At 42.8% G+C, this 12,171-nt stretch overlaps 1 long non-coding RNA gene and 1 pseudogene across 1 annotated transcript; one reads left to right on the forward strand and one right to left on the reverse strand.

Moving 5' to 3' along the window:
- Positions 1-672: 672 nt before the first annotated feature.
- Positions 673-1,220, forward strand: LOC118022490 (annotated as a pseudogene).
- A 1,870-nt stretch (positions 1,221-3,090) lies between these two features.
- LOC118022382 lies at positions 3,091-9,821 on the reverse strand. Its single transcript, XR_004682486.1, has 5 exons — positions 9,791-9,821; positions 9,318-9,365; positions 7,785-7,933; positions 7,377-7,477; positions 3,091-5,678 (listed from the first exon to the last, which is right to left on the reverse strand). It is a non-coding gene; the product is annotated as an uncharacterized LOC118022382 (long non-coding RNA).
- Positions 9,822-12,171: the final 2,350 nt, after the last annotated feature.

Genomic DNA, 12,171 nt, shown 5'->3' on the forward strand with positions numbered 1-12,171 from the left:
AGGTCAAGAGTCACACTCTCTTCCGACTAAGCCAGCCAGACACCCCCCACCCCAAGGGCACTTCTTAATAAACCTACTACATGGAAATCTTCCTCTCAGAGTCTGCTTCCCAGAGAACTTGACCTACAACAAAAGGTGAGGGTATCAATTAGACCCAGATTAAAGTACTGTTGACCCTTGCACAACCTGGGGGTTAGGGGCACTGACTCCTCCACACAATCAAAATTCCGCACATAACTTTGGACTTCCCCAAAATTTAACTACTGATAGCCTACTGCTGACTGATGCTTTACTGATAACATCTTCTTTCTTCTTTACAATTAACACTGTATTTTGTATGTTATATGTACTACAAACCGTACCCTTAAAATAAAGAGAGGTAGAGAAGAGAAAATGTTATTAAGAAAACCACAAGGAAGAGAAACTACATTTATAGCACTGCACTATAAAAAATCCTTGCATAGGCAGTGGTCCTGATGGTCGTCCAGATCTGTCCGTTGCTTCAATCGTGCTTGGACAGAACAGACCCAGGGACACCCCTTCTTTCAGCCGACCACCACCCTCCAAACTCTTGTCCAGTCGTGACCTGTAAAGGCATCTTCTCAGCCATCCTCTGCCTCTGGAACCAGCCAACACCACCTTCTGAGCTTAGCTCCTTACTGCTGAGCAACCATGAGCACTCAGATTCATCAGAATTATTCCACTGAGGTGGAAACTGCCATCAGCTGCCTGGTCAACATGCATCTGCAGGCCTCCTACACTTTTCTCTCTCTGGGTTTCTATTTTGACCACGAAGATCTGGCTCTGGAGGGCATGGACCACTTCTTCCGAGAGTTGGCAGAGGAGAAAAATGAGGACAGGCAGCATCCTTTGAAGATGCAAAACCAGCCCAGGGCTGCGCCCATTTCCAGGACATGCAGAAGCTGTTCCAAGATGAGTGGGATAAAGCCCTGGATTCCGTGGAATCTGCGTGGTCCTGGAGAAAAACCTGAAGCAGGCCCTCTTGGATCTGTGTGCCCGAAGTTCGGCCCACGCAGACCCTCATCTCTGTAGCTTCCTGGAGAACGGCTTCCTGGGTGAGCAGGTGAAACTCATTGAGAAGATGGTGACCACCTGGCTAACTTCACAGGCTTGGCCCCCAGGCTGGGCTGGATGAATCTCTCTCAGAAAGACTCACCCTCAAGCACACTCAGGAGCCTCAGGAGCCTAGCAGTCTTTGAGGGGCCCCCTGGCATCCCCCTGGTGCCAGAGCTTCTGCCTGAGGCTCTCCCTGCAGGCAGCTTTTTACCCTGGAGGCCTCTCCCAAGCCATGGATCCAATGAAGACAATAAGGCTTTTCACAGGAAAAGAAAAAAATCCACATGTAAGTGGGCCTGTGCCATTCAAACCTGGGTTGTTCAAAGGCCCACTATATACATTTATTCAAAATCTGTTTGAATAACAGTGAAATAATTTTATTAAGTGAGAATAACTAAGAAACTTTGAAAGGAAAAAAGAGCAACAAAGTTGGACTTCAAACACCAGAAATTAAATTTTATTCTGGAGCCATAATAATTTAAACAATATCTTAATAATACTTAATAGAAAAAAGTCAATGAAACAGAAAATGCCATACGCAATATAAGCCACCTCTGGGATGACATCCTCCTAATAATGTTCTCTCTACTTCCTTGACTGTTTGAATCCTGTCTCTTCCCTGAGGATATTTCTTTCTTTTTTCATGGAGGCTGCTCATTCCCTTACAGGGACACCAAAGGCCGGCATTCTCTTAAGTCTCTAACAATGCTCTCAAGATGTTATTTTTCCTCCTGTACCAAATCCCTTTTTCTGACGGTTCAACCATTTTGTATTCCTCCTTCTACTCTTCTAGGTGTAACAATCCACCAAAGTGAGCATCACAATTGTACATTCATCAAGTATTTTGATACCTGGTTGTCTTCCTCTCCACCTTAGACCTGCTATCGTCTTAAATGAATTCAGTGTCCACATGGGCAGGACACCTAACACACTAGCCTCTTAGTCCCAAGCCTCAGTGACAATAAACTCCAACTCCCTCCCCCCTCTACAATCTACTCCCATGGCCACGGTGGCCCTTGTCATCATGAGGAGCAGTTTTGCCTCTGAAACCTTAAACTCCAACATTTCAGTCTATAAACCACCACCTCTTCACCTTCCTGCCTTTGCACTAGTCTCTTACTGCATAGACACCCCAAGGCAGTCGCTAGAACTGCAGCCTATTAGAGTCTCCCAATCCCACTTGAAATGTCTTCCCTTCTTTTTGAACTGGAACCCAACATTTTCGGCTCCCCATCCCTTTGTCCTCCCACCACATTCACCCAGCGAATCCCCAATCCTAGCAATCTGACATTTGACTGTTGCTGAAGTGGCATTTTCATGGGGACTGGCACCATGATTGGTGGGGTTCCATTTTCAGCCATGCTCTCATGGCAGCTTGAAAATGCCTTTTACTTATCTTCTTTCTGTTCTTTCCACCTTTTCTTCGTAGCTGTTCCAAGCTATTCTCCTGGTGCTCCATACCTGTCCTTATGCCCTACTGACAACTCTTCTTGAGGACTTTCTTCCTGTAGCTTCCCAGACCTCACTCGCCAGGTTTTTCTCCTACCCATTAATTTCTCAGCACTCACCTTCATGACTGATCTTCCCCACCTGTCCCTTAAATTGCATGCTGCCGGTGTTTACTCTGCGTCCCCTGTTGTGAACCACAGATAAGACTTCAACTATCACCTATTTTCAGATAATACCATAACCCGTTTTTCTAGCCCAGACCTCCCTCCTGAGCTCTAGAATCTTATTTTCAACTTTGTAATGGACCTTACTACCTGGATGTTCTACCGTCATCTCAGACTCTGCATATCAAAATGAAATGATTGGGGCACCTGGGTGGTTCAGTCAGTTGAGTGTCTGCCTTCAGTTCAGGTCATGGTCCCTGGGTCCTGGGATTGAGCCCCACTTCTCTTTCTCCCTCTGCCTGCCGCTCCCCCTGCTTGTGCTCTCTCTCCCTCTCTCTCTCTCTCTGTCAAATAAATAAATAAAATCTTAAAAAAAAATGAAATGATTATCATCTCCCCATCTCAAGCCAGTTTCTCCTAAATTTCTTCTCCAGGATATAGAAGAGGAAATTCTTGCTCCTTTTTTTCATTTGCCTCCTACTTTTCCATCCACCCCACTCAAAGTGGAAGAGTTACAAAACAGATTGGTCCTAATCCAAGACATAGACTGAAGCACATTGAGTGATGGCATGAGATTACTGTAAACTAAATTCTGTGTATCCTCCACTCTCTTGCTCTTCCATCTCATTTGTGAATGTGGTTGGACAGGCAAGTTGACTTGGCCAGCTTGACCCTTCTCTTCCACATCTAGGTAGGATGTTCCAATATTGAGACTCAGAGGAAGAGGAGATAGACCCTTATCTGCATGCTCCAGCCCCAGTACTGGTTCCAAAAGGATCAATTTTGTCACTGTTGCTTCCTTGGCAACTGCATTAGAGAGGCAGCAAGGGGTGATTGCCAGGACCAATTTCTAACACAAGGTAGTGGGCTACTCTGATCCTAATTACCCTACCCAGAAGTTTGACTATTATCTTAGATTTCCCTCATCCTTCCCATCACCATACAATCAGTCACTAAGTTCTATTGTTTTATAACAGTCACTGGAGTCCATGAATTTTCTCACCCTCAATGTCTTATTCAGACATGTATTAGTCTGTGTCTAGACTGTTTAAACAGACTTTTCTCTGGAATCACCTGCACTTCATTCTCAACAACTTCCAACCCATCCTGCACGATGCTGCTAGAGGAGCCTGCCTAAAAGACAGATGCTACCAAGTTGTTTCTCTGCTGAGGCATTTCTCCCTCATCATGAAGCCCAAACTTGGGCTGGCCCAGAGGACCCACCATGATCAGGCCACTCCCTTCCTCTACTCCCTGTGTTCCAGCCACAGCAAATTATATGATGATGTTCTATGCCCTCATGTTTGCATATACCTCTCCCTCCACTTAGAGGACCCTCTCCACATGCACCTTATTCTTTCCAGACCTACTTCCCCCAGGCAATACTAATTACTTTTGCCTGAAAACTCTTCAGGCACTCCCAAGGCACTTAGTGCCCTGTATGGAAACTCTCTCAATGTCAGAGTCCCCTACTAGACTGTCAACACCTCCTGTTCAGGCAGATGTGAATGAAGTATTCATCATGACATCACCAGGCCCATCACACAGTACATGGCACAAAGCAGATACTGGACAAACAGGAGTGATCGCTACTCTAGAGGATGGCTCTGAGGAGCAATAGAATGAAATGCATAAGATGGTTACTGATACCTGAGGAACACCCGATAAAGTTTAGTTTCCTTCTTATCTTTCCTCTTTATCTCTTGCCCTCTCCTCTCCTCATCCTTTGGTCTTTCGCCTCTTGGTTCTCATTTCCTCCCCTCCTCCATGAGGGCCTTTGGAAACAGCAACAGGAGGAAACAGATCCAACTTACTTGGACCCAACCATCTCCAGCTTTGAAGTGCTCCAAGTCCCAACCCATGACTCAGCCAGTGCTCACCTTATTTTTGCTCCACCTTAATTAACAGTTGACCTTTTAGCTCATCTGCCAAGGAAAGGTTGCTAGAAACAAATTGAACGTACTCATCGGGGTGTGTCCTAGAATCTTCATAATGAGGAACTGAGAGTCTAAGTACTTCACTTAGCAAGACACAGGGAAAGAAGCTGTGGAATTCCTACAGCCAAACGTAACTCTATCCTCAGTAATGTCCTGACTACTAATATGGTCACTGAAATTGAGATGCTACTTAACATAGTACCAATGGAACATATAGGGAGTTTCAAATTATTCTGACTCAGAAAAGAAAATTGGCTGGAAACAGAAATCATCAATTTGCAAACTTCAGCCAGATGTCTATGTCAGGGTTTCCTTGATGCTCTGGAAGAATGTAATACTATAGCAAAGCCCTATAGATTCTATCTTTATATACAGACAAGGATGACACTGAAGGCTTAACATCAAAGATAGAAGAGGTAGTAAAGACAGTTACTGTTAGAAGTACACAAGTAGAGCAGGGCACAAAACCAAGTGAGGACACAGTAAAGGAAGAGATTTCCTCACTATCCTGCCCAGCTGCCTCCTATTCTCTAAATTAGGAATAAAAATAACAACAGGAAGGCAATTCTATAAGAAGTAGAATCCAACCTCCATTTTACGTATTAGAAAACTGACCCTCAGAGAGAGTAAGTAACATGTCCAAAATCACACAGGCAGACATCAGTCACATCAGGTTTCCAAACCCCATGTCATTGCCAGTCTTTCAGGTTGTCTCAAATAAAACCTACTAAACACATATGAAATTAATCTGCCACATTGAATGGGGTTTTTCTAACTTTACTGGTCCTCTTCTGGCAGAGAAATACTTTAGAACATCCAAAAATGTCAGGAGGAGACTTCCAGTTTCTGGTCCAGCATATAAGTTGTTTGGAAGTCATCACTCTGTCCTCTCAAGTAAAAAGTGAACAAACTAAAAATCAACAAGTCTTCTTAGATCCATCAGAGAACTGAGGTCACAGGGCGAAGTGCTTCTCCCAAAATTGGAGAGACAGGTAGACAGATCCCGAGAATCACAACACACCAGGGTAGAAACCACAGCAGGAACCAGCGCCTGGAGGATAGGAAACCTGAACTGTAATTGATAAATTGGGGGAGGCACAGAGTGGACAAGTTTGAGCATTAAAACTTAACGGGGACTCAGTCATGAGAGGACCCCCACACTTTTGTGAATTTTACCTCCTGGAGCTCTACCAGGTTCTCACAGTGAAGATCAGAAAAAATTCTTCTCATGCTTCCAGAAGAAGGAGAAAAGGAGCATTCCATTCTTAACAAGGCCTGACTTTAGGAGAAACTGTTTAGTCAGACCCTAATCTGCTGGGGTTTTATCAGAGCCTAACTGACTTTGTGGAAGGGAAATACCCAACTCCAGCTGACTCTGGCCACCCTGTCCCACCCAAGAGGGGAGGGAAGAACTGAGAAGCACGCGTGAAGTTCACAGTCCCAGGCCAGGCTCACTAAAAGACTGGGACCTGATCACAGGACTGTAGAACACTCCCCACACATACCTTACCACCACACTGCTAATGGCCTATTTACTGCAGCATCTTTTACCCAGTACATCATGTCTGGCTTTCCACCTAAAATTATAAGACATCCTTAAAGGCAAAAAGCACAGTTTGAAGAGACAAAACAAGCATCAGAACCAGACTCAGATATGGCAATGATGTTAGAAATTATCAGACCATCAAAAAATAACTATGATTAATGTAGTAATATACTATAACTAATATACTATAGTATTAATATTCTAATGGAAAAAGTAGACAGCATGCAACCCACACACTGGGTCACCAAGCTCTCTGTGAAAAAATGACACACTTCGCTTTTCACATTTAAACTTGCAGCTAGATTCCACCAATCACACATACATACTTGAAAGAAGTGAGAAAGCAAAGGAAACACTGGTGAGGGGCTGGCGTGGGTGGTGGCCGAAGTGAGCTGAAGGGGAGCTGCACAATGAGTTTTAGTTTACACATTGATCTATATATAGACATGCAGCCATGATGGGCTCCCACATAAACACTGATTGAGAGACCTCTGGCTGGCATGCTTCCTAAGGATGGACCTGGTTGTGTGGTTTTGCGGTCAGTAGCCACAGTTTCCTCAGCAGGCTAATCTGTGGTGTGGTCTGGGACATTATTTCTAGAAATTCAGCTTCAATCCATTTTCTCCAGAATGCCCCCAAATTCAGTAAGCCACCTAAATCCTTTAATACATTTGTTTTCTTAACAAATAACAAAATTCACTCTAGTTATTTTACCAAGACGCAAAGCCAATGCAACTTGTATTTTAAAATGTTATTTAGAAATACGGAGGCAAATATTAGGAAAACAATGGCTAAAAGAGTTAAAAGTAGTTGCCTCAGAGAAGCAATCAAGATAAGAAGGGATGGAGAAGAGCTGCCATTTTCTATTAAAAATCTGGCAGTGCTAGATCACGTTTTATTTCATTTATACATTGCTTTGATGTTTTTAACTTTAAAAAAAATAATAAAGTCAAAAAGGCTTAAAGGAACCATTAAGACATCATCATCAACAACAGTAACAAAAAATCCTCAGGCTTCTAAATGCAGAGAACAATGTTTTACAGTGGAACACAGCAAATATCATACATTCCTGATTTCTACAGTCAAGAAATTCTTTTTAGATTCCACTTGCTCTGGAATGATGCCTCCTTTCCACTCAAATCATCCAGAGCCATGTCTATCGCTCCTCATTCACCACTGAGCAGAATGGAGAGATGGGCGCACCTCAGCTGCGGCTGCAGCGGAGACAGAAGCAGGAAGCAGGGAACAGTCGGTGTTCTGAGAACTTTACAATTAGGATTAGAGTCTGTGACACTAGGAATTGCCTGTGAAGGACAAAAGACATGCTATGTGGGCAATGTAGAGCCAAGGGGCACCAGAAAGGGTCTGAGGCAGACTGGACAGACATTAGTCTCCCTCAAGTACCTACAGATAAGGGACTTCACAAAGTCTCCCATGAGAAGGGGTGAGGAGTTAACAGTACAATTAGACTGTGGATTACCCTACTTAGAGATGAGGAAACTGAGGTTTAGAAAAGTTAAGCAACTTGTCCAAATCAAGCAAATTGTTTAAGAAGAAAAAAGGGAAAGCGATATCCTTATTTGATTCAATAAACATGTGTTGAGGACTTACTAGGGTGCTAAATCCTTAGCTAAGTGCTTTACACATATTCAAGAGGATTCATGTTCTCCAGCCATATAATCCCACTCCTGGGCATCATCCAAGGAAATTAATCTAACAGACAAGGGAAGTCATATTCATGAGGAGATTCCCCACATTATCTATATGGGAACAATTAGGAACAACATAAATAACCAATAAGAGAGAAATGATTGAGTAAATTAAGGCTTATCTTCTTAAGGCATTTTCTATGGCCAATAATAACTTTTTATAAAAGCTATGTAGAAAAATAAGAAGAATTTCAATGTTAACCTTAAATATAAAACAATTGCATTACTCTATGATAACTGTAGATATATATATATTATAATATATATGTATGTGTATATATATTGGATTAGGCCCAATGTATATCACACTAGATTAGGCCCATTCCAATCCCTTCATTTTAACTTAATTGTCTCTTTAAAGGCCCTACCTCCAAATTCAGTATATATATATATATATACATATATATATACAAGGTCAAGATTGAAAGTAAACTAAAATGAAAATAGTTACTTAAAATGAGTGAGCTTAAGTATGATTTTTTTTCTCTTCTTTATCCCTTCCCCTTCTGGTCCTGAACAACTCAATCCTAAAGCCATTAGATGGGGCAGGGAAGGCTGCAGGATAAGGTAGGGGTGGGGGTAGAGAAGCACCTGAGCAGAATTCAGTGTCCAAGCAGTCTGAGAAGTGCATACATGGAGAGGGCTGCTCAGCACAGGTATAAAGAGGTGTAAAGAGGGCCTTTATGTGAGGTGTTAGAGCCTGGGACAGAAGTGAAGGGAGGAGGTTACCCCCATGGTATGGGCTGCCCAGTGTGGGGATCAGACCCTGAGCAAGGTGAGGAGAGTGGGCAGCCTAGTGTGGGAAGTCAGAGCCCCGTAACGGTGAATTGAAATGGAAGGTAGCAGTTTGAACTCATTATTTTTAAGGTAGGTAGATAGACAGACAGACATGGGTAGATACATAGATAGATGCAGGCATAGATAAAGAAACAAAGGTGCATGTATATGTGCAAATATACATACACACACGTTCTCTAGTTTTGTCACAGGAGCAGTGATACCCCCGCAGGAATGAGCATACTTACTTTCCCAATTTTGGACCCTAAATACCACTGTCCACTAAAGCAACCAGATTCCTTGGAGCAATAGCCAATCCCAGGCCTAAAGCAGGAAAATTGCAATATGGGCCTGGAATATCTCTTTGTGTTAAAAAGCAAGAAAGGATTCAAAGCATATTGGGACATGTCAAAAGAACACAGAGGATATCTTGAAGAAGCTCCCATTTTCTAAATTGGGAGCAATTTAAGCATCAAAAGAAATGATAGTAACATATTATAACCCATTAAATAAAATAGAAAACTTAATAGAAACTTAATAGAAATAATAGAAACTTAATAGAAAAATTAATTAATTAATTGAAAGTTTGCAACATACTTGCATTTTCAAAATAACTCTTCACAAAATACTTGATATTTGTAAAGGGAAGATACTTAACAGAGGACAAGCCGCTACCGCAGTAATCAAGTGACAAAGTGAACATCACCTGGAAAAAGACAAATGGAAATCATCCACCATCTTTGCCGTAAAAGAGCATAATCTGAATATCATAGTGTAGAACCATGAGACAAAGGAAATGAAGGACATTCCACAAAATGACTGGCCTGCAACCTTGAAAAGCATGAGTGTCACAAAAGTCAAGGGAAAATGGAGGAACCACTCTGGCCTAAGGACCTACTGAATGCAAGACGTGCTTCTCAACCGGATCCTTTTTCTGCACAGGGACAACTCATGAAACTTGAATGAGAGCTAAGGATTCATTTTCTGGTTCTGATGGTTGTATTGCTGGTTGTGTGGAAAAATGCCCTTGTTTAGGAAATGTCCACTACAGTATTATATTCATTTGCTATACCTGTCATAACAAGGTGCTACGGACTAGGTGGTTTAAACAACAGAAATGTATTTTCTTACAGCTCTGGAGGTTGGAATTCCAAGATCAAGATGTCTGCAGGGTTGGTTCCTCCTGAGGGCTCTGAGGGAAGGGTCTGTTCCAGGCCTTGGCTTGTAGATGGCCGGCTTCTCCCTGTGTCTTCACATCATCCTCCCTCTGCATCACATCTGTGTCCAAATTTCCTCTTCCTATTAGGACACCAGTCACATTGGATTAGGCCCATCCCAATCCCCTCATTTTAACTTAATTGCCTCTTTAAAGGCCCTACCTCCAAATTCAGTCACATTCTGAAGTCCCAAGAATTAGAGACTCATAAGAATGTCAAGGGGACTCCATTCAGCCCATAACAAATATTAAGGGGAATGATGGGGCATTATTTCACCAACTTACTCCCAAATGGTTGAGGAAAAATGAGTGTTTTTGTACAGTATTTCCAATTTTTCTGTAAATTTACTCTTGTTTAAAACAAATGAAAAAATATGCTGAAGGCTGTTCTTTTTTTTGTTATGTTAATCACCATACATTACATCATTAGTTTTTGATCTGAAGGTTGTTCTTACATTCTTTCTAAAATACTCAAAATGAAGGTGAGAGAGTGACTGTGTTTTATAAAGATTCAAATGGAAAAGTGTTAATTTTATCCCTGACATGATAACTTCAGTAATTTTTAAAATGCATTTCAGTGGAATACTTTATGCCTTCGAGATAGTGGGTATGTGACATATGGTGTAACCAATATGCTTTAATGCCAAAGAACACAATCACAATGAACTCATCTGTCTCAGGTCTCTGCTGGATTTCCCTTCCACTGTTAAGCTTGGGCATTTTGCAGGATCAATGTGTTTATCTCCGAAGTGGCATCTTACATCATTTTATGGCTCCTTCAACAGGCTACCAGCTGCGTGAGCCTCCCACAGAACCACAACTAGCAACAGAAGGAAAGGGAAGAAAAGGGCAATGTAAAGGAGAGTTTGATTTCATTTTACTGGTGTTTGCCAAATTATAACATCATGCCATATGGTGGATGTATGACGGTGTTGGATCTGGAAAAAGCGGATGGAGTTAAAGGAAGAAGATGAGAAAGGATAAAAATGGGAAACTGGCACATAAATAAGCACCAGGGAGAAATAGAGCTTATTGGTGAGCTCACTGGAAGATACCAAGATAAGACATAGGACCATCAATCCCAACTTGAGGTTTTATCTACCGCCTCCCTCTTCTGTTCTCCCAAATGCACACCCCTGAACAGAGACCCTCTTTCTTCAGTGCTCACATACCCACTATGATGGAATGATTATGTGCTCCAGCAATGCCCCCCCACCCCCCAGTCCCCATGGCTAGTACATTCCTTACAGGCCCCTTGCTCAAGGTATAAAACTCTCCTGTAGGGACGCCTGGGTGACTCAGTTAGTTGACTCTTGGTTTTGGCTCAGGTCATGATCTCAGGGGGGTGAGATGGATCCCCATGTTGGGCTCCAGAATCAGTGAGGAGTCTGCTTGGGATTAGCTCTCTCCCCCCACCCCGCCCCTCTCCCCACCACACTCACACTCGCGTACTTGCTCGCTCTCTCAAATAGATAAATAAATCTTTAAAATTCCCTGTAAAAAAGTAACTCCATCAGCTCCATCACTGTGTTCTTAAATGTTTTCCTTTTAAGATGTAGACATACGCAGGAAGAGTCAAGTCACGTTGGTATGAATCGGTGTGTAAAACAAGCTCTGCAGGACAGCACCTGAAATCACTCAGGTCTGAGAGGAAGCGGAGGGAAGGGGATCCCACGGCATGAGAGCATGAGAGACCAGTTCAGGCATCCATTCTCTGGCACTCTCTCTCTCTCAGAGTCGATGCCTCTACTCCCCCACCCCCACCTCAATGGTCAGGGAGACTGGATCGGGCACCATGTCACTAGGATCCTCTGCATTTTCCAGGTCCTAACTTACTCTCTTTCTTCCATCTGGATTTCCCATCCTGCCCACAATCTCCACCACACTTAGGATTTAATCTGTCCTTTAAGACTCAACTAAAATATTGCTTGTGGGGCGCCTGGGTGGCTCAGCCAAAGCGGCTGCCTTTGGCTCAGGTCATGATCCCAGGATCCTGGAATCGAGCCCCGCATCGGGCTCCCTGCTCAGCGGGGAGCCTGCTTCTCCCTCTCCCTCTGCCTATCTCTCTGCCTACTTGTTCTCTCTCTCTCTCTCTGTCAGATAAATAAATAAAATCTTTAAAAAATAAAAAAAATTTAAAAAATAAAAAAAAATAAAAAAAATAAAATATCGCTTGTGCCCTCGAGTCCTCTCCCATCCTCCCACCTACTTCCCTATCTCTTGTTCACACTGCTCTCCTAGCCCTTTTTTCTGCCATTTATTTGTGTTCCTGTCAATCCTGTTATCAGGTTGTGAA

The sequence above is a fragment of the Mirounga leonina genome, unplaced genomic scaffold, assembly GCF_011800145.1.
Source record: "Mirounga leonina isolate KUSES-001 unplaced genomic scaffold, KU_Mleo_1.0 Mir_176, whole genome shotgun sequence".
NCBI lineage: Eukaryota > Metazoa > Chordata > Mammalia > Carnivora > Phocidae > Mirounga > Mirounga leonina.